Raw genomic sequence first — 27,243 nt, forward strand, 5'->3', positions numbered from 1 at the left:
TGAAGAAGCTATCGGGAGTGCTGCACCTGGTGAGCTGTGTTGCTGCAGTGTACACATTTGGACCATTTCAAGATTTTAACGTAGAGAAGTTCCCTTCATCGCTGAGCTTATTTTATGATAGTTCTGGCAACGTACGAATCTACATTGTGACGTGGAAAACCGTTAGCTACATTAATCTGGAAGAACTTCATGGAAAAGCTGATGTCACAGAAAGACTTGCACACTTATCTTTAGGTTATTGTCAACAGAAGTTAGCAAGCTTGGGAATAAGCGGTCGAGGGTATACAGGTGTAGAGCAAGCCTTAGAACTGCATGTCAAGAAGATAGGGAAAACGCAAGGTCTGTTTCGACAGTTAACAAGAGGTGAGACACGTAGCAAACGAGATGTCTTACATTTTGTGTGTGAAATTAGTAAAATATTTGTTCGGGACATTAGATGAGCAGGATGCCTCCTATTCAAGTGAAAGATCGATTTAATTGAAAGTGAACAGCGGCAAATTGCTTAAGCTGACCAAAGAGCAAGTAACAGTAGAAAAACAGCTCTGATGAGTTTCTATCTTTCAGTAGATGGCCTTTCACTTAACGAGGAAATGACTATTCAGAACGTGGAAAATCACCAAAGGTATGTGAATGAATATGCTACTAGTACTGATCAGAAGATACTGTACTTAGCCATGATCACTACTTTTAATGAACAGTTAATGCAGTTAGTACGGATTTACGCTGAGTTACAAAGAAAATTTGAGATGTTAATTTCTGCCACAGTAAATGCACTTAAAGAATACTGGGACCTCATATAATTAATCCAGTGAAAACAGTTAAATACTTGCATTTCATTTGCGATGATATTAAAGACAGAATATTCCCAATTGCTCCAACAGAACATAGTGGATACCAGTTGTTACACAACTATTGTTGATGTGTTCATATCTGCCCACATCTTAAGCTGTCTATTGAATGTCCCATAAGTAGGAAATGAGCTCTTTAATTTGCACAGAGTATTATTCGTACTTCTACCCTCACGAGTTGATGGTAATCAAAGTTTATTTAGGTACATACAACCAGAGAAAGATTGTTTGTTGACTGATGAATCCAAGCGGCACTACGCAAAACTTGGTAACGACCAACAGTTATGGCAAGAGATAGATTGCATTTGCAAAACTTGTAAGCCAACGTTGATTTTAATATCCACATACGATCACGAAACCTGTGAAGCTAGGATGTTGCAACCGGTGAGGGAAATTCACTGGGACTGTATTAAGAAATTTGTGAAACTAAATGGTAGTATTTGGAGTCCACTGAGTCAAGACCAAGGGTTATTCCTAACACCAAAAAAGGAAGACTTCACAATTTTGTCTAATAACAACAAGCCAACGGACGCACTGGTCAAAGGTACAGGGAAACTAACGAAACTAACATTTTATGGAAACTGCAAACGGTGAGGATCACAGGTGTTCATCCAACCCTAAAAAAAAATAATAATTAATGTGACCATTGAAGACATAACGGTCCGCAGCTCGTGGTCGTGCGGTAGCGTTCTTCCCCAGCCCGGGTTCCCGGGTTCGATTCCCGGCGGGGTCAGGAATTTTCTCTGCCTCGTGATGACTGGATGTTGTGTGCTGTCCTTAGGTTAGTTAGGTTTAAGTAGTTCTAAGTTCTAGGGGACTGATGACCATAGATGTTAAGTCCCATAGTGCTCAGAGCCATTTGAACCATTTTTGAAGACATAACGCCAGCTTTAAACATGAAGATTGATTACTGTATAACAAATCAGGAAACGAGGAACATTTCTGTGTTAAGGATAGACCTGCCATTGGAACATTTGATACAACATTTAGATGACTTTATGGTAGCAGGTCACAAAATAGCTGATATAGAACAGGAAATATTTTTGCAATTGCTAGAAATTATAATGTTTGCCAATATGTTAATGTGTTGCTTGTGCAGATCCTGCAAATGTCTTAGATATTGCTTTAATTACATGTGGGAGGCATGGGCGATGAGTGTTGTGGCACAGTATCTTTGAGGATGACCGTAGTAAACACCTGTAAAGGGTCCGAAGTGACGCGAATTCGTAGTAGATGACCTCTTGGTACAAGTAGTGGAAATAGTGAAAAGCGACACGAAAACTCCGTTATATCTGAACACAATGTGGAAAAAGCCTCGTTGCCTTTGCAAAGATCGGAGATGATGCAAGAGGCTGCTAAACTCCCTTAGTTTGCCTAGTGATTCTTCTATCCTAAACAAAACAACTGGAGCAAGTCAGCAAACAAGTTAAGAATCAAAACGAACAGCTGAAAGTATAAGTGGCTAATCCCATAACAGAAGCGTTAAGATCCGATTTGGATCACATAAACACCGAAATGTCGTGTTCGCAGGTAACTACCAGGCACCTTCCTGGAAAGGTAAAAAAACTGTCGGAAAATTTTGATGCTTCGCAACTAGAGCAAAATAATCTGAAGCTCACAGTGAAAGAAGTAGTGCCACGAGTAGAAAATCTATCTGATTAGCCTGAGAGAAAAATAGAGGAATTTAAAAAAGACAAGAGTAATCCCATTACTGAAATATTCGAAGGAGTGCTAAGTAATTCGAAAGATGAGACTGTCACTAAGGTGCATGCTGTAAAGGGCATCACATTGCAAGCTGTCAAAAGTGAACTTGGTTTCATGAGGAAAAGTTGACTTAAGATCTGTCCAAATAGAAACAAGTGTTTTATGTTAATAACTGGTCAAATTGACCATGTGTAAAAGGAATTAAATGCTGCAAAAGGGTGATTTTCTGATAATACGTCACATGTAGCTCAAGTAGATAGAACAAGTGACACTATCACAATCAGATGTCGCAAAACAACGAATGCGCTGACGACGTTTGCGCATGTAGATAATTGGCAAGAAACTATACCAGTAGGAACTAAGTGGAAAGACCCACAATTGCTTCAGTCTTGTTGGAAGAAAGTCTCCTCAAACATAGACAATTTCAGATGTACATAAAGGAGTCGAAAACTATACATGCTGCTATTGTAATTAAATCTTTTAGAAATGTGTTGCCTAAAACATGGTTTGACTCACAAAAGATTCAGTTCATCACAGGCTTTGCCCAGGGCGAGGCTACCCCATTGGCTAGCTTGATTGCAGAACGTTGCATGAATAATATTTCAGTTCACATAAAGATATAACAACCAGTGGTATCCCAGTCAGAAAAGTCAGTTACTCTTTAATGAAAATCGTAATACGTACCCACAACAGAATCCTTTATAAATCGTATTGTTGACAATCGTTCTCATAGTCAAAATCGCACAGTGAATACTGCTGAAGTCACAAATGAGATTCGGCCTGCAGTGGTTAGTTCAACAAACTGGCGTCAGCCACATTTAACCACCCCGTCCTCCCCGTCCTGATGTTGGCTCCCGGATGGAGTGAAGGTGAACCTGATTTATACAGTTAGCTGTTAAGATAGAATGAAGAAGTGCATGTGACAGAATCTTCACATGTGTACTTCAGGTTCAAGGGAAATACTGTTATCTTGCTCGACACTGCTTCAATGATGAATATTATGTATAGAGTATCTCAAAATGTTGTACATGGCTGCACTTCAGAGACCGTGAATAGTTACAATTGAAAGAAAACAGGCCTCGGTCACTATTTTTAACGAATTAACCGGGTTGCAACCTGTGACCGCGTAAGTAACGAGCAGCCCTTTGTGGCTCGCCATCAAATTTTTTTATCTTAAATATCTTTGTGACTAATGCCCTTTTGGCATATTTATTATTTTATAAATGACATATAACTACTGCCAGTCTTTCACAATGACTCTGTACTTATACTCTGTATCATAAGTTTTTAATCATAATTCTGAGACCATGTTATAGACCATTCTTTGATTTAAATTCTGAGGAAGACACTCCTAGCAGTGTTGAAACCCGGTTAATTTGTTGAAAACAGCGACCGAGAGCTGTTAATCATAATTCTGAGACCATGTTGTCATTGTACTTCGAATTGTAAAGGTGACAAATTAGTCCCAGATAAAGTCTTAGAGTCTACCGATATTACTCTCCAGCAGCAGGAGCAATTGAAAGATTTACTGTCAAAGTATATTCGTGAATTTGGCAAGAAGCCAGGCATAATTACAGCCTCTGAATACCGCGTGTAAGTAAAACCTCATGAAACTTTTTGAAAAATTGCGTACTCGATTCCAAGGTGTATGAGAGAGGCTGTGATTCACGAAATATGACCTATGTTAGAGTGGTGGTCATTGAATCCCTGTCCTCCCTGCCATCACATCAACATAGATTTGGATTTAAATTCTGAGGAAGACACTCCTAGCAGTGTTGAAACCCGGTTAATTTGTTGAAAACAGCGACCGAGAGCTGTTTCCTTTTAATTGTATAGAGTACTATTTTGTGAAATAAGTAAAGTTCGAAAGCTCTCAACTCGCCCAGTTCAAAACTGCAGGATCGTTGGTGCAATGAGTAGTAAGTCGAAACCAGTAAAAATCCAAATCTATGTTGATGTGATGGCAGGAGGCACAGCCATAGAATACATCTTTTTAGTAGTGGATGACCTGATACGTAAAAGGTGTGTTTTTGGCACTGAGATCTTAAGAAGTGAATCAAAATAGACGTAGAAGTGTGTAAATGCTATCTTCGTGTTGACGAGAAGGAAGTCGCTCTGGATTTGATCAAAATTCCTAAGTGCCACGATAAATATTGTCAAAACATACAATTATGGCTTGTCAAAACGAGACAGTTACTAGTTGATGATATGTTTTGTCATTGTACTTCGAATTGTAAAGGTGACAAATTAGTCCCAGATAAAGTCTTAGAGTCTACCGATATTACTCTCCAGCAGCAGGAGCAATTGAAAGATTTACTGTCAAAGTATATTCGTGAATTTGGCAAGAAGCCAGGCATAATTACAGCCTCTGAATACCGCGTGTAAGTAAAACCTCATAAAACTTTTTGAAAAATTGCGTACTCGATTCCAAGGTGTATGAGAGAGGCTGTGATTCACAAAATATGACCTATGTTAGAGTGGTGGTCATTGAATCCCTGTCCTCCCTTTAGGGCAGTCAACATCTTGCACTGGACAAGCCCAGTGGGAAAGTACACCTCGTAATCAACATAAGCGAAATAATCGCATAATTGTGCTGGTACGAACGGTCCTAAAAACTTGGAGGAGCAACTACAGAAGTTTTTTGAGGTTAGTTATTTAGTTAGCGTCGACATGCCACCTCATACTGGCAGGTTTTGCTCTCTGAAGACTCGAGGAAATGTACTGCGTTAATTTGTTCTGGAATATCTTACTACTACCAAGCGTTGCCCTTTGGATTGAACGTTGGTTTGGGAGTCTTTATAGCCACACTTGACACAGTGCTTTGTCTATGTGGATCATATCCTAATTGCCTCTCCTAGCTGGAAGGAATACATTGAACTGTTCGAAAAAGACACTAATTTCATCTGAGCATATAACACACGAGCCTGAGAAACTAAGTTATATTAAGATATTTTCGTTTCCAATGAACAAACGACAGCTGAAGGCTTTTGTAGGGCTATGTTCATTTTTTAGGCAACTGTGTCATATCAGTTGTTGAATAGTAATGCCTTGTTTGTGATTTTATGGAAGAATAGTCCGTAGTTGTAAGGAAAACTTTGTGGCTGTTAAGCATGCATTAATTTACTCCCACTTAATTTATCGTCCTGACTTGTCGAAAGACTTCTGCGTTGTCTCTAATACCTCATTTTCTGGGCTATGGGCATACCTCTTTCAAATTATACCCAATAAAGAAAAAGATGAAATAAGGATAATCAACTTCACCAGTAGGACCTTATTTAAGTGCGAAGGAGCGTATTCTCCAACTGAACGAGAGACCGTGGGTAATGGTTGGGCTTTAAAAAAAAATTATTTATTACTTGTTTGGGAGGCCTGAGAAGGTTTACTGCGATCACCGAGCCTTGATTTCCTTACTGTCATGTAAACTGCTACACAGTCGTCGTGACTGTTGGACAGTGTTTCTTCAGTCATATGATTTTGAGAAACTGTTCGCGTTTCAGCAAGAAAGAGGAAAGTCTTGAGGTAAACGGATCCTGGCTTCCCGTACTGCAGCGAACGACCGTCGCAGGTAGCAAGAGGAGAACCGCACCGGAAATGACCGCGGAGAAGCCCTCGGACGTTGGCGCGCCAGGTACATATAGTCTGCGGCCGCGAGCTCGGTTCCAGTTCACCACCGGCAATGGAGGGTGAAGCTTTGACAATGTCAGCCAATCGTGCTGACGAAACGTCAGAAATATCATTAGATGAACGTCGGCCGAAGAACCCGAGACAGAAGCCAATAGGCAGTTTGTCAACAAGTGGCCACGAAAGCCTTAACAATTTTGTAATTGTCAGTTGTAAAACTGAGTAAAATTCACCAGCCACGTGGTGATAAGTGAGCCGACGGATAAAATTAACTGCACTATCAAGAGGGGAAGAACGCAGAATATTACTGCAATGTTGGAATAACCGTGTAGCGATAACAATGAATTTTCTTTTATTTATCTTATGCATTAACATATGTATATCTCACACGTTAGCTGTCAGCTATCTTGTATAATGAAAGCGAAGCAAGAGACGAAAATAATGTCATACATCAAGCACTCTAGCAATGTTCCGATGCGTGCGTTATGGATGAAACATTGTGTAACCGGTGCCGAAGGTCGAGGACTAATGTACAACAAGACTCAAATTCATGGAGTTACACGAACAGTGATTTTACTGCATGTCTCCGATGCTGAGACTTATCCTTATTTGGGGAAGTTCGGCGGCCGAGTTGCAAGTCTTTTCAGTTGACTCCACACAGGGTGTCTTGTTTGTCAATGACGATGAAATGATGATAAGGACAAAACAACACCCACTCCATAATTTCCAACCTGGCAGGTAGACGAGCTGACTACTCAACTAAGGAGGTGGACTTCTTATACAAGCAGGGCGCTGTTCACAGAATGACTAAAGTGACTTTGCTCTGTCAGGAATAATTGACGGGGACCACCATCACTAGAAAAAATTTGTGTTTCTATAGAACGAGAACGTGCAACTTGTTGTAAGGAAATGATGAAACTTTAAACACGTCAGTAACTGCATTCTTAACGGATTTCTCGTGAGTGAGGCGTAGAGATATGTATTTAAAGCACTGTATAAATAAGGCAAGGTGGAGAGGAATCAATTCCAAGCAATCAGTACTGAAATCGACTTGATAAGCTAACGGTTTAAGGCGTAGACTGCCTTACACCAATGTTCACTTGCGTACCTGTAACACGGTGTGGCAATCTTGAGATGAGCTCTGGTCGTCCCTGGGAATGTTATTCCATCTAAGAGTTAATAGATGTTGTAGCAAAAACTGCAACTGAAAGGCGCGTACACAGTACTCTGCGAGTGTTTCACGCCATCCGGAAGCTGCTACTGACTAGCAACGCAGTGGCATGAGCAACGAACCGGCCGCTCAGGCGGTTTAATTGTAATTGTTGACGATGCCATAGGCATGGAGTCGGCACTCTTGAAGTTTAAATGAATGAGTGAAGATAACTTTGCAATCTACGAGATGATGTATAAAGGCATCTATTTTGCTATTTTGTATTTAGCTGATATGAAGTGAATGAACCAGTTCAAGAGCTACGTACAGCATTTTGTTAGCAATATATGTGCAATGCAAGACCACTGCAATTACCTAATGATAACGCGATATCTTTCACACTCAAGAGAATCACACGCAAATCAATCGACATGTGAGAAACAAAGTTTAATGCCCAATATCCTTAAAGACCAAACAAATAATTCACTAGAGATATGTATTTTGTTGCACGCACAAGTAACTTACGTGTGCAATCACTCTAATTCGAAATTCTAAGTCTTTTCTACGTAAACCACCAATTCTGGACGTCGATACAAGTTCCCAGAGACCTAGCCAAAGCGGCATGGAAGTACTGGAAGTACCTATCCTGATAGTGCTGAAGAACTTGTGGAGGTTCTTGGTTCAGACAACGCGTCCTTGGTCGTACCATCATTGTGCATGGGATTCACCGTTCCTGATTTTTCATCTGTCATAAGCGTCCACAAATAAGTGATAAAGTGACCACTGCACAATTTTTACAGACAAATATTCGAAGGAAACTGACTTACCTGTTTAATTAATATGTAGAGGTCACAAATTAAGAATTTCAAGCCTGTTATTCCGGCACTGGAGCACTAGTCTACATACTCTCATTCTCAAAAATGTAAATAATTTTCTTTGTTAATGTAATTCTTCTTCCCAGTCGGAGAGGGAAACTCCAATTGTTTTCACCAGATGCGGTCATATTTTCTGGTATCATGATTAAGGGAAATTCCATGCACTTGTTGAAGGTACTATTACATCGTTCTCCAGCATCTGATTTCTCCGCTGTTATAACTCTTCCTTCTGCGCTTCTGACATTCTGTATGGACGAGAGCAAATTACTCGTCACTCTGCTTCGGAAATCATTTTTATACGATGCCGAATTGCGTCGAATTCTGTCTGTATGTGTTAATTTACTCCTGCCAAATGAAGGATATTTATATACGCACAAAACACCTCTGTTATGGATTGTTTTTTATGGAATGTAAATGATCTAGCTGCGAGGTTTCTTTTAAGAAACTGATTCCCTATTTTTTTCTGACTTGGGATCTTGTCTAAGTTGCGCAAAGTCTACTTCGGACTTGGGTAACATTGTGGAGCATTTTCCACCTTAATGAGAGGCGTCTCAATAGAAATCCCTCCTTTCGTGTATTTAACACGCTAATTAAACAAGAGCTTTCTCGTACTGTCACCGTCGCCTCTGATAAGAACACGCCTTCCTGCAACTTTTTTCATTCAACAGTGCCTTTTCTTAGGCTAGTACCTGCAATCTTTATGCTCAAAATCCTCTCCTATCCTCTATGTTCCGTAGCGTCCGTTTCCTGTCGGTGACACGTCTCTCCACATGTACTTTATTTACTTTGCCAGGTTTTCGGCGTACTCTGGTTTCCTGGTTCCTCTGAGATACCCAGAGAACTGTCATCTATACTGCATTCACATTCTGCAGTTTCCAAATCTGTTTGTGGTTTTCTAAGCCTCTGCCCCTGTGTACTTACGCTTCCATGTCCGTGCACAATTTAATGGCTCTACCCCAGATTCGTAGGGTTACCTTGGCGTATTCAGTTACTACACCATGCTTCGTAAAGAGGTCTCTATTAATCAAACCGGCGTGGGGAATATCCAATTCCCCTCCTACCAGCTGACACTTATGTTTCACTCGTAATCCTAGATCTATTCCAAAACCTAAAACAGTCGTCCCACACGTATGTACACTATGTGATCAAAAGTATACGGACTCCACCAAAAACATATGTTTTTCATATTAGGTGCATTGTCTGCCACCTACTGCCTGGTACTCCATATCAGCGACCTCAATAGTCATTAGACATAGTGAAGGGGGCGCTCCGCGGAACTCACGGACTTCGAACATGGTCAGGTGACCGGGTGTCACTTGTGTCATACGTCTGTATGCGAGATTTCCACATTCCCAAACATACCTGGGTCCACTGTTTCCGATGTGGTAGTGAAGTGGAAACCTGAAGGGACACGTACAGCACAAAAGCGTACATGCCGACATCCTCTCTTGACTGACAGAGACCGCCGACAGTTAAAGAGGGTCGTAATGTGTAATAGGCAGGCATCTATCCAGACTATCACACAGGAATTCCATACTGCATCAGCATCCACTGATCCTGCCTCGGGCATGAATGTTTGTGATGTCCTTAGGTTAGTTAGGTTTAACTAGTTCTAAGTTCTAGGGGACTAATGACCTCAGCAGTTGAGTCCCATAGTGCTCAGAGCCATTTGAACCATTTTGAGCATCCACTGCAAGTACTATGACGTTTAGGCGGGAGGTGAGAAAACTTGGATTTCATGGTTGAGCGGCTGATCGTAAGCAACACATCACGCCGGTAAATGCCAAACGAAGCCTCATTTGGTGTAAGGAGAAAAACATTGGACGATTGAACAGTGGAAAAACGTTGTGTGGGGTGACGAATCACGGTACACAATGTGGCGATCCGATGGCATGGTGTGGGTATGGCGAATGCCCGGTGAAAGTCATCTGCCAGTTTGTGTAATGCTAACACTAAAATATGGAGGCGGTAGTGTGATGGTGTTGTCGTGTTTTTCAAGGGGGGAGGGGGAGCTTTCACCCCTTGTTTTTTTGCTTGACACTATTACTGCACAGGTCTTCATTGATGTTTTAAGCATCTTCTTGCTTCCCACTTTTGGAGAACAATTCAGGGATGGCGATTGAAACTTTCAACACGATCGAGCACCTGTTCATAGTGCACTGCCTGTGGCGGAGTGGTTACATGACAATAACAGCCCTGTAATGGACTGGCCTGCACAGAGTCCTGACCTGAATCCTACAGAACATCTTTGGGATGTTTTGGAACGCCGACTTCGTGCCAGGCCTCACCGACCGACATCGATACCTCTCCTCAGTGCAGCACTCCGTGAAGAATGGGCTGCCATTCCCCAAGAAACCTTCCAGCACCTGACTGAACGTATGCCTGCGAGAGTGGAAGCTGTCATCAAAGCTAAGGGTGGGCGGACACCATATTGAATTCCAGCATTACCGATGGAGGGCGTCACGAACTTGTAAGCCATATTCAGTCAGGTGTCCGGATACTTTTGATCACATAGTGTATGACCGGACTTGAAATACCTTCAATCTTTGTACTTTCTTCAGATCTATTCCCGGACCCGCCTTCGCAGATACTTCACATGAACAAGCTAATTAGTGCTCCATTATATAGAAGCAATTTTAATGGACTTTCTCTACTCTGTGGGAAATTAAGTTGTTACTTTCATAGTCGACTATCTCTCGCATTTCACGATATGGCGAGTGCTATTTTATGGTTTATCTTCGTTTCCCTGCTTCTTATGTTTCGCAGAAATACCTGCGTTGTCGTACACCCTCTGGCCATATGGCCTGACCTACGAAAGGCGAAACATTCAGCTGGCTTCGCTTCCTGTGAAGGACATCTGTGACCGGTTAACAGCAACTTTCGCATCTGTTTGTCTTTGGTACCTATCACTCTCGACACGCTTGAGCCTATTCCACTTTACGAATTCTTTTCTCAAGTTTGCAGTGTCGCGTTAAATGCCCTGACTTGCCACAGGTAAACATTACTTCTGCGATCCTTAGACGTGTTCCCTGCACGTGTACGTGAGAAACACTTAAGGGTAACCTTTCCGGTTCTGCACTGATGATTTTCTTCACCAAATACCTTTTCTTCGGTGGACATAATTGCCGACTCTTCCACCAAAACTACCTCAACAGCCTCAGTCAGGGTGATGTTTTTGCCCCTTGCACGCACAACTGTCTGTATGCGCTCATCATAGAGACCCTGAATGAATACTGATCTAATTAAGGACAAAAAATTCCGCCAGTTCTGATGCTGGCATTGCAACATGGACAGCCTCACAAAATTGATGTGGGAGTGAGTGTACCTTACTGGTCGAATCTGCAATCGACTCTCCCTTTGATTGGCTAATAGAAAACGTTTTACAAGCGCAGGTTCCAAACAAGATATTTCTTACTTTTTCCCATGTGGAAGATAAGTCATGCACGATAAGTTTATTTCCTGTAGGAACATGAATACTGGTTTTCACGAACTTTTTTTGGATAGTCTGCTTCACGCACTAGTTTAAAAGCGATGTTCACATCATTTATGAACTCATTTAATGCGAATTTCTTACTCTCTAAAGCCCGGGGAAAACGTTAAGGGCGTTAGTAATAGTTAGTTGGGGCTGCTCCATTATCGGGAACTGCGTTGTTAGGTGAGGCTACGACTTACTTTGCATGTATTGTATTGTATGTTAACCGGGGACCTAGAAACGACGGAGAGGCTCCGTCCCCGCCGCAGCCGCAGTGGTCCACAACCCCACGACGCCTACGGCAGTCCACTTCACCCCTCCGCCGCCCCACACCGAACCCAGGGTAATTGTGCAGTTCGTCCCCCGGACACCAGACGAGTGTAACCCCTATGTTTGCGTGGTAGAGTAATGGTGGTGTACGCGTACGTGGAGAACTTGTTTGCACAGCAATCGCCGACATAGTGTAACGGAGGCGGAGTGAGGGGAACCAGCCCGCATTCGCCGAGGCAGATGGAAAACGGCCTAAATACCATCCACAGACTGGCCAGTTCACCGGACCTCGACACAAATCTGGCGGGCGGATTTGTGCCGAGGACCAGGCGCCGACTAACTATAGTTACTGATGAGCTGTATTGAGGAGAGATGAGGCGGTTCGAGTCGAGATAGCACCGCCGGTGAAGGCGATAAGTAGCGCTAAGGTGGGATGAGTAGGACCCAGAAGCACGACGCCCGAGGTGTTGCGTTGCCTTCCTCTTAGGACCGCGACTGCCGCTCCATCTCGTTGTCGCCCGGCCGTTCCCGTGACCCCCGTGTTGTTGTGAAGTCAAGTAGACAGTACTGACCTGGCCGCGTCTTCCCTCGCCTGGTGTCGACTTCTGGAACTCTGCTTCTTTCATCTGGTCTTCTCGTCGCGTCTGTTATCACTGGAATGCAAGTGCTGCTCCACATAAGAGTCGAAAGCCGCCAGTCCAGTCTTGACGTCGGGCTCAGTCTGTGCTACGTACCTAGCTATCTCAAACAACATTAAGGATACGCCAGACCTGGCACAAGAAAATGTTTACATATGTATTCTCCTAAAACACGACAGAGGGTTATACGTCAGTCTGCAAATTTATCTACATCTGCATCTACATTTATACTCCGTAAGCCACCCAACGGTGTGTGGCGGAGGGCACTTTACGTGCCACTGTCATTACCTCCCTTTCCTGTTCCAGTCGCGTATGGTTCGCGGGAAGAACGACTGCCGGAAAGCGTCCGTGCGCACTCGAATCTCTCTAATTTTACATTCGTGATCTCCTCGGGAGGTATAAGTAGGGGGAAGCAATATATTCGATACCTCATCCAGAAACGCACCCTCTCGAAACCTGGACAGCAAGCTACACCGCGATGCAGAGCGCCTCTCTTGCAGAGTCTGACACTTGAGTTTGTTAAGCATCTCCGTAACGCTATCACGCTTACCAAACAACCCTGTGACGAAACGCAACGGTCTTCTTTGGATCTTCTCTATCTTCTCTGTCAACCCGACCTGGAACGGATCCCACACTGATGAGCAATACTCAAGTATAGGTCGAACGAGTGTTTTGTAATCCACCTCCTTTGTTGATGGACTACATTTTCTAAGGACTCTCCCAATAAATCTCAACCTGGCACCCGCCGTACGAACAGTTAATTTTATATGATAATTCCACTTCAAATCGTTCCGTACGCATACTCCCAGATATTTTACAAAAGTAACTGCTATCATTGTTTGTTCCGCTATCATCTAATAATACAATAAAGGATCCTTCTTCCTATGTATTCGCACTACATTACATTAGTCTATGTTAAGAGTCAGGAGGTTAGGAGAAAATTCAGAAACAAGAAATTCCAGTGAAGACAGGCTGATTGAATTACACAATGTGTGTACAAGTGTAGGTTGTGACACAGGAACGACGACATACGGAAGCTCGGGTCGGGCCATGAGTCCTGCTCGGATAGCCAAAGCGGTTAAGGCTCTCGTGTCCTAACACAGTATAGATGAAAGGCAGGGGTTTACAGGTCAGTCTGCAATTTCCGAGTAGTTAGGTGCAAATGCACAAAGATAAACTTCCAGTGAAGGCAGGTTGATTGTACTGGATCAGCGCAAAATACTGTTACAAGGCGTCTATGAGAGGAGCGGATTTCTAAGACACTGTAGGATGTTCGCAGCAGGACTCTCAAAGATACTCGGGGGTCTGATTAACACTGTTTATTTGCAATCAAACTAACTACGTCGCTGAAGGCTGATTCCAAACTTTAGAAAAAGCAAAGGGCGCAACTGGTTGCACAACAGGAGTCAGTGTCTGAGGCCCTAGGGTGAGCTCTAACAGAACCAGGGAATACGAAGACAGTAACTTGTTCTCGAAAGAACAATTACTGTTGATGACCACGCAGCTTTTCCCTGGAATAAATGATGACTAACTGACAACCTCATCTGCCAACAGGTGTTGTTGATATAATGAGTGGATGGGCAAATGTCTATAAGGTACAATACATATGTAGGATTGTGGACAGTTGGGAATGTGAGTCTCACGGGAGGCGTGCAAGGGATAAGTCCCTGCAATCGCGCTATTCATCTGTGTCCTCCGTGGCTCAGATGGATAGAGCGTCTGCCATGTAAGCAGGAGATCCCGGGTTCGAGTCCCGGTCGGGGCACACATTTTCAGCTGTCCAAATCGGGGTATATCAACAACAGCTGTCGGCGGCTGAGGTTGTCAGTTAGTCATAATTTAGAACCAGGAAATATTAGCAGCATTTTAAGAACAAACTTTGAGAGCAGCACTCCAAGCGAGAGACTTATTGGAGCTTACCGAGGCTGGGACTGAGCGACACGGAGTTGGGGCTCCCACTGATCTGACTGAGAACTTCGTCTGAATACAAAAACATGAGTTTTTAAAGAATTATGGCGGCGCACTGTTTTTTCACCAGCGCCTTACAGATTTACTCCGCACCTTCTGGGAGCATCTGGCCAACCACATTCAGAATCCTCCGTTTCCTCTACTACGTAGGTAAGAATTTGCTGGACTATACTTTACGTACTCCATGTTTGGTAGCAACAGTGTTCAGCTGAAGTCTAAACATCACTGCCCTTCCTCTTAAAGCCGCAACAACAGTGTTTTACGTCACTTGGCCCCATGTAGAGGCCTTTCGTGAATGGGGACCGTTTGTGACCAGTTTCTCAGGGGCAAGTATGAAGCTTGTTGCGTCTGCTACGATGTGTCTTCTACTATGATGGCTTAAAAAGTGTCTAGACACCAGTTAATTCTGTGAAGTGAAACTTCTTCTCTGGGACAGTTGTCTAATGGTTCAAATGGCTCTGAGCACTATGGGACTTAACTTCCAAGGTCATCAGTCCCCTAGAACTTAGAACTACTCAAACCTAACTAACCTATGGACATCACACACACATCCATGCCCGAGGCAGGATTCTAACCTCCGACCGTAGCGGTCGCGCGGTTCCAGACTGTAGCGCCTAGAACCGCTCGGCCACCGCGGCCGGCGAACAGCTGTCCAGATCGTCATCAGTTCGCAGGGCTCCAGAGTTACTGTTGACCTCCAGTGACCTAAACGCTACCACTTTCCCTGCTCTTTACATTGTGTCTCTGATTTCGCATCTTGGAGTGTCCTTGCTGGCTTCTATCAGCCTTAAGCACAATATACAAGTCACTACATTGTGGATATGTGACAAAGCGACCGCTGTCCTAAAACGGAAGTCGACGCCTTTCCGAAAGAACGTTGCGTCGTTCTTGTTAGCAACAAAGGTACTGCAATATGGTATTTATCCACCGATACCAGACAGCGACTTTCAGTTAAAATGGTCATCCCTGAACAGGAATTACATAATATGTGTACGCCTACAGGCTGTGACGCAGGATCTGTCCATGAGTCGGGCACGGATAGCGAGAGCAGTTAAGGCGACATCTCGTTTAAAGTGGGTAATCCAGGTTCGAGTCCCAGTATGGCCCAGACTTTCACTGTTGTCATTCCCTTATACAGCTGACGTTCTGGGTATTCGCAACTGTGACTACAATTCCTGTATTTCATAACGACTGTAGTCGCCGCTGTGCCTGTTCCTTCGGACTTGTATGCATGCTCTTCTGACGAACACAGGCACTTGAATATCGTATCACATGAACTTAGTTCAAGTAATTTTGAAAGCCTTCCATCTTGAAAAGCTCTGAAGATAACACGTCCGTGGAAGGTTGCTTGAAGGAGATACTTCACTCGGCGAGCGACATGAAGTGTTGCCCCATCTTGGACGAAAAAAGTTGTTGCCACATAGTTGCGCTCTTACAAAGCAGGAATCGCGTGCTGCACAAGGAGGTCTCGATAACGTGCAGACGCCATAGTACAGCTGACAGGGCTTCTGGGTGCATTCTCTCCAAAGAAGAACTGACCGAGCATAAAGGTACGTGTGAATCCACAGCACACGGTAACATATCGGGACTGCAACGGCTCTTCGTGCAGAACACACCGTTTAACAGTACCACAAATTCGGCAGTTCTGCGTATTCACTGCACCCCGTAGTGTAAACTGCCCCGTCATATGTCATCACCTTCGATCCGTGAGGCCGCGCGAACATTTTTTTCAATCCGTGACAGAAAACAAAAAGCAAATTCAGAATGTTGCTGCGAATCACAGGGTTGCAGTTGCTGCACCATGTGGATCTCGCAGTGGTACCAGCGTGAAACAGACTGCAAAACTTCCGTATTGTTCATCATGGGATGAATAATTTTCGACTGGCCGGTGTGACCAAGCGGTTCTAGGCGCTACAGTCTGGAACCGCGCGACCGCTACGGTCGCAGGTTCGAATCCTGCCTCGGGCATGGATGTGTGTGATGTCCTTAGGTTAGTTAAGTTTAAGTAGTTCTAAGTTCTAGGGGACTGATGACATCAGAAGTTAAGTCCCAAAGTGCTTAGTGCCATTTGAACCATTTTTGATAATTTTCGTAGCACTGCACGACCACTAGCGCTATCTAGGGCACGTGCAGCATCGTCAGTTACAGGACAGCAAACTCGTCAATAACTTCCACCAGAACAGGACACCTTCCTCTTCGAGGTACCACACCAAGCTCACTCTTCCTTCCGAATTTCATTAACATCTTCTTTAAACAATTTAATGTCATGGAGTCTCTCCTCATCCATTTCAGTCGGCGATACTCTCTCCATGCAGCACTGCAATAGCTGCCGTTCACATAAAATAGTTTCAATAGTAGCACACGGTCTCTTTCTTCGATAACCATTCTGCTCGTTCACGTTATAGCTTACCAAATGACAGTGGATGTCATACCTTCAGACAAACGGTGTACAACGCCAGATTCTCTTCTGGTGGCCACAACTGGAACTAATTTGTTTTCCAGGGTAAATCGTTTCCGCATTAACGCATAAACATATCTACTAAGTTTCGCTGCCATACGATAATTGTAGGTCACACTAGACCTCTGTGAGTAGCTGCATTTTGATTATAACGGCCTAGCATGCCTAATATCTCAGTGACTGTCCAGTGATTGACCCGTTGTTTTTAAGCTCCTGGACTTATGCGTAACAGCAACGTGTTTCAGATTCTTCCCTGGCCACCCATATTTCGGTTTTGCACATTTCTCCGAATGGCTATAGCGGAAAGTTAGGATGAACTGTACTACGATCCTAAACCCAATTCTCATTCTCATCATGCTCCCACCTGATTAGTTTTCAGTTTCTGAAGACAGAGACCACGACCTCTCCGTTAAACTGCAGCCTTCCTTTAGCTCTTTCGTTGCTACGGGGATAGCGCCGAAATTGTCAAATCCCAGTTCATGACGTGGTACTCACTGCAGTCGAAGCGCGTTGGACAGCAGTCGTCGGAATCGTCACTGCGTTCGCAACCCAGCTCCTCGTAGTAGTGTATGGCTCTGAAGTTGGGGCAGTCTACTAGTCTGCATGTTGACGTCTCGGAACATGGAAAAGAAATGTAAGAAAAATCAGATAGTCGTCCATCTGAGTACAAGATACACAGTTAGTCACGCAACAGGTTTTTCCGGTGGGTATGCTGAATGTACGGCTCTCGTGTTCGCCGCCGTATCATTTTGTGTTTTTTCCCGAGACAACTCATCGCTGCCTCTGCTATGTGCACACCGCCAGCTGCTGATTGCTGACAGTAAGCAGCAGCAGGCACCTGCAGGTGTCAAAAAGTTGCCTCGAAGAAATACAGTGGAATTTACACAACCTTATAAAGCGGCGAATCGGAGGAACGCATGTACGTGTACTCACAAATACGCTTGCGCTCACACCAACCCAACCCCCTCCCCCACCCCCCTCCACCAACACCCACCCACCCTCACACACGCGCATACACACACAAACACACACGCGCGCACACACACACACACACACACACACACACACACACACATACACACGCACGCACACACGCCATACACTTGGAGAGTGGCATAAAGCTATGCAGATTGTTTCAAGAAAAAGAGAAAATTATTTTGATATTGGCAATGACCTTGCTGAAATTACATGTGCTTGTGCTGTAGGTATAATTCATCTTTGAAAATATGATTCTTCTTTATGTGAATTATAAATAATACGAAAAAAAGTAAATTAGTCCTAGTTCGTGTTTGGAACACATCAGCATAGTGAGAAATGTGCCTCCACTATTACTACTATGTTGTACTATCCAAAACATGAAGAACAAATACAGTGAAGTTTCAAAGAAACTGGCATAGGCACGCATGTTCAAATACAGAGAGATGTGAACAGGCAGATACGGCCCTGCAGCCGGCAACGCTTATATAAGACAACAACTGTCTGGCGCAGTTGTTACACCGGCTTCTGCAGCTACAATGGCAGGTTATCAAGATTTGAGTCAGTTTGAAAGTGGTGTTATAGCTGGCGCTCCAGCGATGGGACACAGCATCTCCCAAGTAGCGATGAAGCAGGCATTTTCCCGTAAGACCATTTCACGAGTTTACTGTGAAATTCAGGAATCCGGTAAAACATCAAATTTCCGACATCGCTGCTGCCGGAAACAGATACTGCAAGAACGGGACCAACGACGATTGAAGAGAATCGTTCAACGTTGTGGAATTGCAACCTTTCCGCAAATTGCTGCAGATTTCAATGCAGAGCCATCAACAGGTACCAGCGTGGAAACCATTCAACGAAACATCATCGATACGGGCTTTCGGAGGCGAAGGCGCACTCGTGTACCCTTGATGACTACACGACATAAAGATTTACACATCGCCTGGACACGTCAACACCGACATTGGACTGTTGATGACTGGAAACATGTTGTCTGGTCGGACGTGTCTCCTTTCAAATTGTATCGAGCGTATGGACGTGCGCGAGTATGGAGGCTACCTCATGAATCCGTGGTCCCTGCATGACAGCAGGGGACTCTTCAAGCTGGTGGAGTCTCTGGAATGGTGTGGGCCGTGTGAAGTTAGAGAGATATAGGACCCGTGATACAGCTAAATAAGACTATGAAAGGTAACACGTACGTATGCATCCTGTCTGATCACCTGCATCCATTCATGTCCATTGTGCATTTCGACAGCCTTGGGCAATTCCAACACGACAATGCGACACCCCACACGTCCAGAATTGCTACGGTGTGGCTCCAGGAACACTCTTCTGCGGTTAAACACTTCCGCTGGCCACCAAACTCCCAAGACGTGACCAATTTTGAGAATTTATGCGTTGCCTGGCAACGTGCTGTTTCGAAGAGATCTCCACCACCTCGGATTTATGGACAGCCGTGCAGGATTCTTGGTGTCAATTCCCTCCAGCACTCTTCAGACGTCAGACGAGTATATGCGACATCGTGTTGCGGGGGCTCTACATGATATTAAGCAGGTGTACCTGTTTCTTTTGCACTGCAGTGTAGTTCTCTGTGGTGAAACCTTATGAAAGTCATCTTCAATTTTGTTATTATCTCGATAGATGTCGTTAATCACATAAGAACGTGAATTTTCTAAGAAGCTGTTCTGAATCGCAAGATCAACATTTTGGTTTAAGTGAGAGAACGGTTTAATTGATTTATAGAATATAATTCATTTCATTCTGAATTAAGATAAGCAGAAAAATGTAATTTTTTCTTAACGTAATCTTCTCAGTGTAGAGATAGCGTCATTTCCTATAAAATACTAGAGCTTTTTCCAAGTGTACCGTCCATCGTCATCAGGGGTAAAAACTACTGACTGCTGTGATTGGCACGATGTTCCGGCTATATAGGCGCAGAAGCAGCATCTAGAAGTTTCCAGAGCAGGGCTGAAAAGCGCAGTCACGGAAGACGAGTTAGGCAACTGCTGGCAGCACAATGCCCCGGAATATTTTAAGAAATGTAAAAGTGAGAATTCTGTCAACCTTGAACAAACACATGCACAAATTTCGTTAACTCTCTCTGCAGATAGTTTTGTTTACCCTTTCCCGATCTAACAGTATTAATGTTGAACACTGCACGTAAGTATATGTCTGAAATGGCCTGTCATTAAAACAACTTACGGAGGCAATAACCTGTCGTACAAGTAGAGGCAAATGCAAAAAATAATGGTTGCTTTTCAAGAAACGGTAAATATCAGTGAAATAACATAACATATTCAAAAATGAATACAGTTTTAGCACCAACAGGCAAGGATTTATTGCTGATTCAGATAGAATGTCACTTACAGTATTATAGTAAAGCATTGCATGCCTGTGATTGTAATAATGTTCTTCTGTTCATTAAAATCTTCATACAGAAAGTCAAATGCGTTTCTTTGTTGTTGCCTTGCGACGATGCCTAGCAATAATTTGTTTTCATATTGCTGACTTTTACCGCAGAAAGTGCTCTATGTTAACTGAGGTTTCGCTTCCTCGAACTTGGTCTGAAAATACTGCTGGTTTTTTGAAATTTTCTTCCTATTGTGCGTGCGTGTGCATTTACTGTTATGGTGAAAATTCATGAATTAAACCCTAGAAAGAAAATGTGCATCAAAGTTGTACAGAACGAAGGCTTAAGTAACATTCAAATTGTGAAGAGATTAAGCTGCCCGCGGTCAGCTCAAAGTCGAAATCTGCAGAAGCTGATGGACAAATGAAATATGGAAAATTTACCACGAAGCGGGCGTCCACGCATTTCTTCGCCAGTGGAAGGACAGAAAACTTCGTCCACTACGCCGGAAAAACAAGAATGCTACGTCAATTGAACTGGCAAAAGCATGAGCTCATCACTCGTTCTTTGTACAATTGGAATGAAGGCTAGAATTGCCAAGAAGAAGCCATTTGTAACTGCTGCAGTGAGGAAAAAGAGGCCGATATGGGCCAGACTGCACGTAAACTGGAGGAAAGAGCAGTGGAGAACTGTGATATTTTCATACGAAAGCCTATTTTCCATCATGAGCAACAGGCAACACCTCGTCAGATGTGATCGCAATGAAAGGATGGATTCTGACTGCCCTGTGCAAAACGTGAAACACGTTCCATGGGTAATCTTGTGGGGAGCAATGAGATATCAAGGTGTTGGAGCGCTGCACTTTGTTCAGGGAATAATGAACAGCGACCAATAGGAAGCTGTGATTCAGCACCCTCTGATGTTTACTGCACGCAATGCTTTCCTGCATGTATGCATATAGTGGATTTTCCAACGGAATCCGGATCCACTCCACACACAAAAAAGAGTTTTGCTTATCTTATCTTTTTAATACAATTAGAAGTTCTACTGTTACACATAATCCAAATCAATCAGTTCAGATTCGTTATGTTCTTGCTGAATTGGGTATCAGAGGATTTTCGTGGCCGAGAAATTCATCAGATCTTAATCCAGTTGAGAATTTGTGGCAACTGGTTGGGAAAGGGGTCCAGAAGAAGAAGTCTGGTTTGTTGAAGTTGATCTTGAAAGTGTGGAACTGTGAAATTGACATCGGTATCATTAGAGAACTGGAAGATCCAACAAAATATTGAGATCATGTAAAGTAAGGCTATTGAATAATGCACTAATGATAGACAATATTTTACACTATGACCGAACGAAAGGTAAATTTCATGAAAATATTCATCAATGACATGGCATTCTATTGTACAGAGATGTACCTACTGTTGACATGTTTACTAGAATTAAAATATCAGAAACAATATTGTCCTTCATTATAATATTTCTTCTCGCTTGCAGACTATTGTTCTTTAATATATATTTGAAATTTAAAAGAAGAATGCGTCTTTTGAAGATCTGTAACAAAATTCTCAAAGTCGTATAGGGGTGTGATTTAGCCCTGGAAACGAAACAGACATAATTACTTTGGCAATTACAATAATAGTATGGAAGTATGGAATAAATACGTTGAGGAATGAATAAGTATGTTATTCACTACCTTGAACTGTGTTATGTAGAGCATATGAAGCATTTCCACAAATATGATGAAATTTCAAAGTCAAAGATTAAATAGCTTTTTCAGAGAGTAAATATTTTTCCACCATTCGCGTAATATTTTTCAAATCAATAAATGTTTCGTACTACACGCGTTCTAAAGTAGCCTTTGTTCTTCCTCAGTGACAGTATTGAGCCATAAATTACTTCTGGAACAGTGTGTCGGCTCTTGCTCGTGTTCGCGCTACAATTGGTCGCGGTCGCCTATTTAGGCGTCCGCGCAGCAACTCAAAGCACCAAAACCCAGGCGATCATTGTAGGCAAAACCACCCCTTCCTTCCGCCTCCTTGATTTCTATCTCACCGTCTATGGCCGTCCCATCGCCCTCACTCCCACCCTTAAGTACCTTGGCGTCACCCTCGACCGTCGCCTCTCCTGGACTCCCCATCTCCAGACAATCCAAGCCAAGGCACGTTCCCGCCTCTGTCTCCTCAAGCTCCTTTCCGGCCGTACGTGGGGTCTGGACCCCTCCAACATCCTCCACACCTATAAATCCCTCATCCGCCCTATCCTTTGTTATGCCCATCCAGCATGGATCTCCGCTCCCCCTACCTTTTATAAATCCCTCCAAATCCTTGAACGCCATGCTCTCCGCCTCGCCTATCGCATCCGTCTCCCCTCCCCCACGCGGATCCTGTATGATCTCATCCCCTTCCCCTACCTCCTCCTTTTCCTTGAAAGGATACGGATCCTGTACACCTCCCGTAAACTTGATCCTCCTCACCCGCTCGTATCTCCAATCCTCTCCCGTCCCCGCCCGCTGCCGCGCCTGTATTCCCACGTCCCGCCCGGTCTCCATCTCTCCACCCTCCTTACCCTCTCCCAAGGTGGCTTCCGCCAGCTGCCTCTCCCTGATGATGTCCTCGTCCCCTCCATCTACCCCTCCTATCGACTTTGACCCTGCCCCGCCTCCCACTTCCGGTGTCCTTTCCTTTCGGCGCCCTCCCTCCCTTCTCTTCTCTTCCCTTCTTTTTCCTTTTCCCAGTCCCCTCCCTCCCCCCTCTTCCCCTGGGCATCCTCTCCCCCTTCCTCCCTCCCCCCTATCTCCCCTGCCTGTGGCATCTCTACTCTCCCCTCTCGCTCTCCCACTCCCCTTCCTCCTCTCTTGGCAGGTCCCCGGACTCGCACACGCAAAGTGAACATTCGCGCGCCGGAGATCATCGCCTTCTGTGTCTCGTGTGTGTGACGTCATTTAGTGTTTTTGGTGTCCGCCGTCCCACTACTACGTTCACTTGTGCCGTCGGATTCGTCAGTGTTCTGTGCGCCGTGCCAACGTGTTTTCAGTGTTGTTATCGTCACGTGTGAACGACTCCGTGTCTTTTGTGTCTCTGTGACCTCTCTCTTTTGCCCGTCACTTTGTTTCATTATCATGCTCCGTTTCTTCTACTATTGTAAACGCTATGGCTGAAGAGCGGCGTAGTGTGCCGCTGCCAGCCTACCTGATTTTGTTCAGGCTTTAAAATAACAATAAAGTAAAAAAAAAAAGACTCAAAGCAGGTCGGTTTCCAGCGAGGTTGGAGGGAGTTACGAGCTCGTCTGGCAGAGGGCAGTACTGTCGTGTACTGAGCGTGGTATGGATACAGAGATCACGGTGAGCAGTCAGACCTGGAGCAGTGCGGGCCCTCTGTCGGTTCGACGTGATGCAGAGGAGCGATGCGGCTGAGTGGGTCGCTACGGCAAGGCGAGGCCACGTTGGCATAGCGGAACTGAGGTTAGCAGTATCCTCAGTGGAGGACGTTGCTGCCAGTTGCCGATTGCTGTTGTTGTGTGCTGTCCTGTAGCTTTACGCAGTATTTTCAAACCCCAGCGCTGCTTTTAACGACGGCTTCGTTTCTAGCGGGTGAGCGGTTTTAACTTCAGTGCTCCGAAATATCAAGTTGTTGGAGGTTATTTTTCTGTTGGAAATCGTACTGTGTTGTGACTGCACTACTTTGCTTTTTGGTTCAGCAGTGGCCGATATCTGCTCCTTCCATACTGCTATTCATGTTTCAGTCAGTTTGTTGAAAATGTTCATGTGGACTGTGTTGACGGTTGTGCCTTAAAAATGATTATCTGTGATTGCACCAAGCACGTACCATTTAAAGTGTTTTAATGGGATGCCAGTGAAAAACGCTAAGCACCTGTGGTTCTGTTAGTGATCCTTAAACTATCAGGAAAGTATAATTATAAACACTGAAATTTAAAATCTTTTTGCTGAACGTTACTGGTATTCGGTGGTACATAGGTTAGTTAAGCCTCTTAACAGCCCATTGCTTCTATAACTTGTGTTGCGTAATTAAATAATAATATCCTGTCAGTTTGCACTATGGTTATCTAAAGAGGAAATCCAAAATCCGATTAGTCGTAATTAATTTTCACCTCCCTGTCTGAAAGCTGGTCTCTATGAGCCACAATACGAGCTGTTTGGTATTTATCGAAATAATTGATTCCTGTGGTAGGGTAATTTAGTGTTTGCTATCTTAAATTAGTGCTGCGTGAAAGGCTCACGGATTCACGAGTTACAAGGCTTGGCTATGAAGGTATTGGTTTTTCAATATGTTGTAGAGTGCAAGCTGTTTGTCTGTGTCGTGCCCGAGGCTGCCTCAGGTGCTGGCACCGTCTGGAGCAGTCATCGAGGCATACGCGCTCTCAAGGGTGCCGTAGTGCAACAACACAATGTTGATAAGAAAGTGCTGTCTTATAAAATTATTTTAAAGTTGTAAATCATGTTATTTTAAGTAAGAGGATGTAGAGGGTACTGATTCTACTGGGTCCATCAGGCTGCAGAATAGACAAACTAAAATTGCTGTCTGAAGGATATATTTTTTTCATATTTTTCTCTAAAGTGACTTTGTTTAAATGGGGTAAAATGGCTTAAAGTTCCCTTGACAAGGAACTGGTTGTCCTTGTGATGATTAATTTTTTAAGGAATTGCGATATTTGATCTGAAGTTCAAATTCAGTCGAGATATAATTTCACTAGCCACGGCTAAGATTGTTTTATTTTACATTGAGACATTCTTAGACAAACATTCAATTTTTTTCTTAAGAATTCGCGTTTTTAACTACTGTGTGTGTTATATTTCAGGGGCTAATCGCCAGTGGCTCTAGTCTATGATGGTTCAAATGGCTCTGAGCACTATGGGACTTAACATCTGTGGTCATCAGTCCCCTAGAACTTAGGACATCACATCCATGTCCGAGGCAGGATTCGAACCTGCGACCGCAGTGGTCGTGCGGTTCCAGACTCCGCTCGGTCACTGCGGCCGGCTCCAGTCTATGAATTTAATATATTGTCTGTTTTAGTTTTTCATTTCATTGTTACATTTTATTTAAATAAAGTTTACCGGCTAAGAACAGGTTATTGTAGTCTGAATATCTATGCTGATACATTAAAGAGCCAAAGAAACTGATACACATGCCTAATGTCGTGTAGGTCCCCCGGGAGCACGCGGAAATGCTGCAACACGACTAATGTCTGAAATAGAGCTGGAGGGAATTGACATTATGAACCCTGCAGCGCTGCCCATAAAACCCTAACAGTACGAGTGGGTGGAAACCTCTCCTGAGAAGCACGTTACCATGCATCACGGATATGCTCAATAATGTTGATGTCTGGGGAGTTTGATGGCCAGTTGAAGTGTTTAAACTCAGAAGAGTGTTCCTGGAGCCACTCTGTAGCAGTTCTGGAGCTGCGGGGGTGTCGCATTGTCTTGCGGGAATTGCCGAAGTTCGTCAGAATGCGCAAGGGACATGAATGGATGCAGCTGATCAGACGGGATGCTTACATACGTGTCACCTGTCAGAGTCGTATCTAGACGTACTAGGCGTCCAATATCACTTCAGCTTCACACGACCCACATCATTACAGAGCCGCGACAAGCTTGAACAGTCTGCTGTTGACAAGTAGGTCCATGGATTCATGAGGTTGTCACCATACCCGTACAAGTCCATCCGCTAGATACAATTGGAAACGAGACTCGTCCGACCAGGCAACGTGTTTCCAGTCGTCAACAGTCCAATGTCGTTGTTGATGGGCGAAGCATTTAGTATTGTGCAGTCATCAAGGGTACACGAGTGGGCCTTCGGCTCGAAATCCCACATCCATGATGTTTCGTTGAATGGTTCCCACGCTGACACTTGTTGATGGCCCAACATTGAAATCTGCAGCAATTAGCGGAAGTGTTGCACTTCTGTCACATTGAACGATTCTCTTCAGTCCTTGATGGACCCACTCTTGCAGGATCTTTTTCCGGTTGCAGCGATGTGAGACATGTTTTACCGGATTCCTGATATTCATGTTACATTCCTGAAATGGTCGCATGGGAAAACCCCCCCTGCATCGCTACCTCGGCGACGATGTGTCCCATCGCTCGTGCGCCGACTTTAATACCACGTTCAAAGTCACTGTAATCTAGATAGCCTTCCACTTTAGCAGCACCTAACCGGTCCAACAACTGCGCCATACACTTGTTGTCTTGCATAGGCGTTGCCGACCGCAGCGCCATGTTCTGCCTGTTTACATATCTCTTTATTTGAATACCCATGCCTATACCAGTTACTTTGGCCCTTCAGTGTGTCAGTGTGCCTTGCTATTATCCTATTACGTTGTGGTGTGTAAAGTATGTTGCTGCGAATCTTCTATGGACTTGTCCTTTCACTCCCCACAGTCTTGAGACCTGCTGACAACATACCAAATATATAAGTGGCCTGCTGTGTTAAGAACTACTCTACTGAGGTAAGTAGTTACCCAATAACCAGTTTTGTAACGCAGACTATCACAGTATGTCACGCTTACAAAAAAAAAAAAAAAAAAAAAAAAATACGAGTGATGATTGGCAGGCATAGGTTGTACAATGGAACAACGACCAGTACTAAGATCAGTCGTAAAATGCAACCAAAATTACAAGGTGCACATGTGGTCAACTTAACGCCAAAAGCAGCGCAAAGGTACGTTCCCCAGGCATGTAATCACAATACCTGAATCTGAAAATAGTTGATTACTGTTAATACCTCTGAAAGGTATCTGTTGGATTCGTTTCGTGTTAATTTCTTAAATATGTTGTCATTTACGGCATAAATTCCTCTTCTAAATTTACTGTGGTGTTTCTGACTATCTGGGAGGAGACTGAGTAGTGGAACGTGTTACTTTTACACATAAACAAGAACGATCTGTCACACTAC

The sequence above is a fragment of the Schistocerca serialis genome, chromosome 2 (assembly GCF_023864345.2).
Source record: "Schistocerca serialis cubense isolate TAMUIC-IGC-003099 chromosome 2, iqSchSeri2.2, whole genome shotgun sequence".
Taxonomy (NCBI): Eukaryota; Metazoa; Arthropoda; class Insecta; order Orthoptera; family Acrididae; genus Schistocerca; species Schistocerca serialis.